The sequence below is a fragment of the Strigops habroptila genome, chromosome Z (genome assembly GCF_004027225.2).
Source record: "Strigops habroptila isolate Jane chromosome Z, bStrHab1.2.pri, whole genome shotgun sequence".
Taxonomy (NCBI): domain Eukaryota; kingdom Metazoa; phylum Chordata; class Aves; order Psittaciformes; family Psittacidae; genus Strigops; species Strigops habroptila.
Genome location: NC_044302.2, coordinates 101,327,160 through 101,334,973, shown reverse-complemented (window position 1 = coordinate 101,334,973; position 7,814 = coordinate 101,327,160). Strand labels below are relative to the sequence as shown.

General features: G+C 53.4%; 1 protein-coding gene across 26 annotated transcripts in view; it reads left to right on the top strand.

Moving 5' to 3' along the window:
- TCF4 (transcription factor 4) overlaps window positions 1–3,156 on the top strand; it is a 104,570-nt gene extending 101,414 nt beyond the window's left edge. For 23 of the 26 annotated variants that reach the window (XM_032919669.1, XM_032919670.1, XM_032919667.1 and 20 more), the window contains one exon: window positions 1–3,155. This exon is cut by the window's left edge and continues 819 nt beyond it. The gene's annotated coding sequence lies outside the window, so the exon portion shown is untranslated. The other 3 variants (XM_032919662.1, XM_032919663.1, XM_032919661.1) reach the window with 2 other exon arrangements.
- The last annotated feature ends 4,658 nt before the right edge of the window (window positions 3,157–7,814 follow it).

The window sequence follows — 7,814 nt, the reverse complement described above, 5'->3', positions numbered from 1 at the left end:
CTTTTTGAAGGTTGTGTATGTAAAAGGTATCTTTTCCCCATGTAGATTCTTGGTCTTTCTGTGCTTTCCATTGTAGCAGGTTGGTTGGGGAAAGGGGGGGGGGGGGGGGTTGGCTTTGCTTCCTCGACATGGTTGGAAACGGCGGGAACGCCCCCCCCCCCCCCCCCCCCCCCAAATCCCGTTGAAATGAAGGAGGAGAAGCTGAGTTTGCCACAGTCCTCGCCTTCAGCGTTCCCCTTCGGAGGGACTTGGGGGCGTGCTGCAGACTCTAAATGCCTTTGGTGGCCCCCTCGCCACCCGCTTGGGTTTCCCGCTGCCGTTCCTCAAGTGTGGAGGTGGATTCCAGAAGGACACCGCGAGGCTTCGTTCCCGCTGGCAAAGCCTCGTTGGGCTTGGAGTAAGGGCTGGTGTAGCTCAGACGAGGTGGAATCAGGAAGCTGGAGCCCACCCGATGTGAGTGGTTGAACCTCTGGATGATGCTGCTGAACAAGCCGTAGATCTTCTCGCCAATGGACCACGCGTGGTTTGGGGCTGTCCGAACGCTTGCTCTGGGGAGGAACCCACGAGGAGCTCCCCACCGAGAGGCTGAGGACTGTGAGATGATGTCAACCAACCAACCCCAACTTCATCCCGAGCCCAACGTCGTCGTCCTTTCAACACGGACAGAAAGAGGAATCGAGGTGGTGGAACTTCAAAAGGAAAGAGTTTGTCATCTCCTGCTCTTGCTGAGCTTGGAACCACAGCTTGGAAGGGACCTTCTGAGGTCACCTTGTCCTGCAATGAGCAGGAGACACCTTCCGCTAGACCAGGGTGCTCCTCCAAGTCAAGCTGCAGCTCCCACCATGGCCAGCGGGAGGGATGCTGATGGATGCGCCCTCATCCAGCCTGGATCTAAGAGCTGAGGATCCCGGCTTCCATTCCAGAGCAAGTGACCTGGAAGGTCCAAAATCCCCTTAGGAGGGTGTAATCCTTACTATTATCCCATCATTTCCCAGCCCAAGGTTTGCACATCCCAAGCTGCCTTTTTCTCCGAGGGGATGGAGTCGATGGTTGAAGCACTGAAGGCTTTAGGAAGCTGGTGATGCTACAGCCCGCTGGGCAACTCCACGAATTCCCACGTTCCTTCATCCCAACTGATCCACCTCCACATGGAAGTCGTTGAGGAACATGCTCCAGAAGGAATCATCATCCAGAACTTCTCCTCCACCATTTGTAGCTGCAAGGACCAACCGGACGTCAGTCCTCCCGCCGATCCACCTTACCCTGATTCAGTCTTCCAAGGGGGTTTTTTTTTGGGGGGGATTCCTTTGGAGGTTGGCCTTCATTTCAAGGGGATTTGCCGGGATTGGGAAGGGGGGTGGCAAAGGCCCATGAAGACGGGAAGAGAGGAAAGGTCTACCTTTGGGTGCCCGGAGGTTGAACGTGAGCTTTGGGGGGGTCGTGAAGCACAAGTATCCCTAGAAAAGGCATCTAAATGGCTTGGGAAAGGTGGAATCCCAACACAAGGGGACCCCCCAGGGCGCCGTTCCTTTCCTTTCTGCTTGCCTCCCCCCCCCCCCCCCCCCTTCCTCTTTCTCCTCCCTTCTTTTCCCATGGGATTTTGCTCCATCTTTGTGCAGTGCTGGTTTGGCCCATCCTCATCCCAAGTATTGGAGACTTCTGTAATGGTGACACTTGATGACCTGTGGCCTTTTTTGAGTCTTGGTACCTTGTGATGCAAATGCTCAAGTCGCGTGAGAGACGAGTCCTTCGAGCGAAGGGAAGGACCCGAGGTGATTGCCCCGTGTAATTCAGTGCCTGCCTTTTGGTTTTGTCTTCGTGCTCTTTGATTGCTAGGACATAGAGACTTTGTAGGACACCCTTGTCGACGTTCAACACACACCCCCCTCCACCCCCCCGAAGCCGAGGAGAGACCTCCAAAAAACCGAGGCCAAGGAAGAGATTGAGGCTTGGTTCGGCTCCGTTCTTCTCTTCCGGGAGAACGAGCCTTTTGACGACAAAAAATCAACGAAACAATGGGGGTGGGTGGGGTTTTGGGGGGGTTTTTGGGGGGGGGGGGGGGAAGCCTTCCAAATCCTCTCTCCCCTCCCCCCCCACCTCCTCCCCCCCCCCCCCCAAATTTCGTACTTTATTTTGCTATCGCAGACTAAAAGAAGAAAGAGAAGAGGTTATTTTCCCATGGGGTTTGGGCAGGGAGCTTGGTTTTTGGGGAGCGGGGAGGGAGGGGGGTGGGTTTGGAGGAACCGGCCACCAAATCCATGGAAAACTGTGGAAAATCCATGGGGAACCATGAAAAACCATGGAAAAACCATGGGAAACTGTGGAAAACTATGGAAAATCCATGGAAAAACCATGGGAAACTATGGAAAATCCATGCGAAACCATAGAAATCCATGGGAAACTCTGGAAAACTGTGGAGAACCATAGAAATCCATGGAAAAACCATGGAAAACCATGGATAACCATGGAAATCCATGGAAAACTATGGAAACCATTGGAAACCCATGGAGAACCATGGAAAACGATGGAAAACCATGGAAAAACCATGGAAAACCATGAAAAAATAGAGAAAACTAGGGAAAACTAGGGAAAACCATGGAAAACCCCATGGGGAACCATGGAAAAACTATGGGGAACCATGAAAAAACATGGAAAACTGGGGGAAAACCATGGGGAACCATGGAAAAACCATGGAGAACCATGGGAAAACCATGGGGAACCATGAAAAAACCATGGAAAACTGTGGGAAAACCATGGGGAAACCATGGAGAACCATGGAAAAAACCATGGGGAACCATGAAAAAACCATGGAAAACTGGGGGAAAACCATGGGAAACCATGGGAAAACCCATGGAGAACCATGGAGAACCATGGAAATCTATGGAGCCCCATGGAGAATCCATGGAAAACCATGGTCAAAAAGAGGGGAAACTCATCAAAACCCACCCGAAACGCGATGGTTCCACCTTGTTCTCGCCGTGGGGCCGATGGGGTTGGTGGCTCTTGGTCGTGCGCTGATGTTCCTTCAAGAAGATGCCAAGCCAACGACAAAAGACAACTTGGGTGTAGGCCATTACCTGTTTCTCATCTGTAGTTACTCGATGCTGTCATGTACATGACCGTTCTGTAGCAATAAATGTGCCATTTTTATAAAGCCTTCTTCATCCTTGGCTCTCTTTTGGGGGGGTCTCCTCTTGGCCATCGAGTGGATGGTGGCCATCAAGCCTTAGGTGGGTTTTGGGGGGCAGGAGCTTCAGCTCATGGGTGGTGAATGGGGGTTCCATGTGCGGTTGGGCCTTCGGTGCTGGACTCATCTCACTGTGGTTTCTTCTTCATCGGGGGTGAAGCCCTTTGCAGTCCTCTTCAAGGAAGCTGCTCTTCTTCATCCTCATCCTCATCACCATCCTCATCCTCATCTAGATCTACCTCACCTCCAGAACTTCCACCCGCCAACCCATGGAGCCCAGAGGAGAAGACAGCGCGCCGTGGAGATGGTGCCCAAGGAGGTTGCTGGAGCCAAGCCCTGGAGAAGTAGGTGGAAGCTGTGTCCATCTCCAGAACTGTGTCCCATCACCCCCCACATCCATGGGGTGGTTCTTCCATGGGCTTTCTCCACTACAACGTCCTGGAGCTGGAGTGAAGAGCTTGAGATACTCCATGTTTCCACCTTCATCGTTCACTTCATGGAGCTCTTGGACCTTCTCAAGCCAAAAGCCAGACCTTTCCTCACGTCTTTATCATGGACATTGCCATGGTGGCCATGGACAAGCCAAAAGGGGTCTTGGTGGAAGAACCTGGGGTTGATGGTGGTGAAAAGAAGGGGTTTGGTCCACCTGAGATGGACCTGAACCCTTTGCACGCTTGCCCTGAGGAATTACTTCTCCTGCGTGTGGTGCCTTTGGGACCTTCTCAGTCACTCGTGATGCTGGTGGTGCTGGTTCATAGAGGACCCCACGAGGTTCTTCCTCCTTCCCAACCAGGACAGGAGGTCTACAATGACCACAGAGGGTGGCTCCACGGTGGTTCCTTCCCAAACTTCAATGAATCCCCCATGGAGAACATGGGTTTCGAGGTCTCCACGTGCCCTACCAGTGACTCTCAGGTCATTTTGGAGGACCAGCAGCAACCCCCAAGCCCACAGCCCTGTTCTTCATCCATAACCACCAGTATGGACCAAGGAGGAGCCTGAAGATGCCACCAGAACTATGTGAACTATGGACTCCACCCGCTTGGAAAAGCCCTTCAAGATGATCCAGCCCAACCAGCACAAGGCCACCATGGTACCAAGGTCCTCATCTACACCCCCTTTACATCTCCACTTGGAGAAACCAAAGGTGCTTTGCCAAGGGCATGCCCCAAGGGCTGGGCAAGGTGCATGGGTGGGATGGGTCCACCTGGGGACAGCTTTGCCGTCCCAAAGAGGTGCATCTTCTCCATGCAACCCATCCCAACGTCCCACCAGCTTCCTGCTGAGGAACCCCCTTAGATCCAACCTGAACTTCCAGCTTAAAGCCACCACCCTTTGTCCTACCACCAAGTCCCTCCTGAAGCTCCATCTCCAACCCTGCTTCTTCTCACCCCATCGGAGCTGCCCTTAAGCTCTTCAAGCGCTTGTAAGCTGGTGGTAACCGGCTTGTAAAGCTGGAGGGGGGATTTACTCACTGAGTAAAGGGAGAACCTTGGCTTCCACTCATCCCATCATCCGGGGTGGTGGGATTGGCACTTGGAGCTCCGGAGGGTTAAGGAGATCTTTATGGGCCTCCTTTAGCTTCTTCACTCCTTTAAGGCAATATTGGGTCCATCTAAACCCATTCCTTGGTGAAGACCCTTCAAGGTGGCTTCTTCCACCTTCCATGGCCCCTGTGGCACGTTAAAGCCATTCCCCCTTGTCCCATCCCTCCATCCCTCCATCCCAAGCCCATCTCCAGGTCCTTGGAGCCCCTTTAAGCTGCTCAAAGGTCTCCTTGGAGCTTCTCTTCTCCAGGTGGGACCAGCCCAGCTCTCAGCTTGGCTCCGTAGGAGTTCTCCACCATGAGGGTGGTGGGACACTGGGTTCAATGGAGAAGCTCTGGTTGCTGGTCCCATTGGAGCAACCCCCTCTAGTGGGACTGGAGGAGCTTGAAGGTCCCTCCCAACCCATCCCATTCCATGATTCCAGGATATCCCACCACCTTCCAGCCTGTCCGTGCAGCGCATTCATGTCTACGTCTCCACACACACTGTGTCCTTCCGGAGCTTCCCTATTTGCCCTCTCAAATCCCTGCATCCCGTTGATCCCAGGGGATGCAGCATCACAAGTGATGCCGACCCATGCACCAGGCTCCGACAGGTCCAGGAGAACCTTCAGGGATGTATCCCTCTGGATCAGAGCATCCCTAAACCCTGTATCCTTGGGGCTGCTCCTTGCTCTTGGATCCATCACCCAGCTCCGGGATAACGGCTGCTTCTCCTGCACCGTATCCCATGGGAGCAGGTTGTGGAGCTCTTGCTCCTCCCTTGTTCTTCACAAACCCCACAGCACCACCATCATCGAGGGGCTCTGGCCAAGGGATGGAGGGATGGGACATTGGGAATGGCTTTAAGGGGACACTGAGGTGGGATATAGGGAAGTTCTTCCCCGTGAGGATGGAAGGGATTGGAATTGGATGAGCTTGAAGGTCCTTTCCAACCCATCCCGTGATTCCATATTCAATCCATTTGGGATGAACTAAACCGTGTGGGTTAATAGCAGGGAAACCAGCTTCCAACAGGGATTTCTGAGCTTCCATAGGGAAAAACAGCATTCCCACCTGGAAAAGGACAGGTTGGGCCATGGGGACTTGAGGGCAGGCCCATAGTTGCCCACTAACTACAACTAGTAAGTAACTACTACCAGGCCTTGGTGTAGCTTAAACCAGCCTATGGAAGATCCATAGGGAAGCTTGGAAGGGACCTTCAAAGCTCCAAGTTAAGCTGGGTTTAACCTTAGTTTTCCAAGCCCATCCCAAATCCCTGCTCTGAGCATCATTGCAGTGCTGATCCTGCAGGAATTCCATGCAGGAAGCTTTGGTGGAATGCCCCAAATATCCCCGTGGAGCCAGGCTGAGATGGGGAATTCCGGACTCCTGGAATAAAAGGGATGGAAAGAATCAAGCAGAGATTCAAGCGCAGTGATTTTAGCTGGGAATTAGGACTGGGAGCTTTGGAGCATCGGATCGAGCACACCTTCTATGGGGTGTCCCTATGTCCCTCCCCATTCCCATGGGATAATAGCTTGGGAAAAGCTCACTCCGAGCTCCTTCCTATGGGACGGAGGCAGGATTTTGGTGGAGCACAAAAGGGGACCGAGTCCCTTTGAGGGTTACGATGGGTTACATCCCACGCGGGATTTATTTTGGGAATGGGAATAACACCCCCCCACACACCCCCCCTGTTTTGTGGCTTGTTGGAGGAAATGTGCTTCCCATTAAGACTTCAAACCCATTCATATCCCTTTGGAAAAGAGCCAGGAGGCTCGGAACCCTCGGGAATGAGCTGGATTTAGGGATGGGTGGGATGGCACCCAAGCCATTCCCAAATGCTCTTCCTTAACCCCTTCCTTATCCTTCCTCCTGTGCCTCTTAGGTGCAAGGATCCAGCTTTATCCCGGGGTTGGTTTGATGCTGTCGGTCGGAAATCCTTGGGATTTAAGGAAGTTCAGGCTATGACAGCAGCAGAGCGGGATAATTGGAAGCAGATCTTGGGATTCGCTGCGCTTTGGCTTCAGCTTCCTTGAGGTCCATCAGCTTGGAAGCGGATGGAGGCTCTGCCAACCTCTTGGTGCCTCCTTAAAGCCCGAATCCCAGCCTCGCTTGGCCCCATATCCTGGGAATGGGGTTCTACGTGATTCCTTTGGGATAAGGGGGTGCAAAAGGGACGGGAGGAGGAAGACGGTCACTTACTACAGCACTCAAGTGAACGCCCCATCCCAACGATCCAGCGCTGGAGCAGGGAGATGGGATAAGGAGCCCTGAAAGCGGTGGCATCTCCATGTGGAGATGACAAGTGAGGTGTCCACCTGCTCAGGGACCACTTGGAGGGGGGTCTCCAGCCACGTTCTTCAGGCCCGGGGTGCCCAGAGGAGCTGTGGTTGCCCCATCACCAGGAGTGGGCAAAGCCATGGAGCAACCTGGTGGCTCCAGCTTGGAACCAGGTGATGCCCATCATGAGAGCCACCAAAGTCCTTCCTCCTAATGGCAAGCTCCTTGTCCCTTTGCTGGGACCTCAAGCTCGGAGCTCCATCTCCAAGTAGGAATGTGAGCTCCAACCAGAGCCTTTGCTACTCGTTCCTCTACACAAAGGCCAGCAATTCATCCCAGATGGAGAAAGAAGCTGCTCCGGAGCCAAGTGGCTGCTGACTAAGTCCTCCACCACATTCCTTCCTCCCTATTGAGCAAGCATCTTCCCGCATCCTTCAGCTGCAGGAGGAATTCCATCGGATGAGCCCTTCCTTCGTGGTTACTCACTGGAGTTCCTCTCAAATAGCTTTCTCCGAGCAGATTGGAGCCCAAAAGCTGGACATCTCCAAGCAGGGCTTGGTTCTATCAATGGGGGACGTGGTGTAGGTTGAGAAGATGCTTGGTGGAGGGATGGTGCAACCACAGCTTCTCGGTGGTTGTAGATGATGGTGCTACATGGGGCCAAGTGGTTGTAGATGATACATGGGGCCAAGTGGTTGTAGATGATACGTGGGGCCAAGTGGTTGTAGATGATACGTGGGGCCAAATGGTTGTAGATGATGGTGCTACATGGGGCCAAGTGGTTGTAGATGCTACATGGGGCCAAGTGGTTGTAGA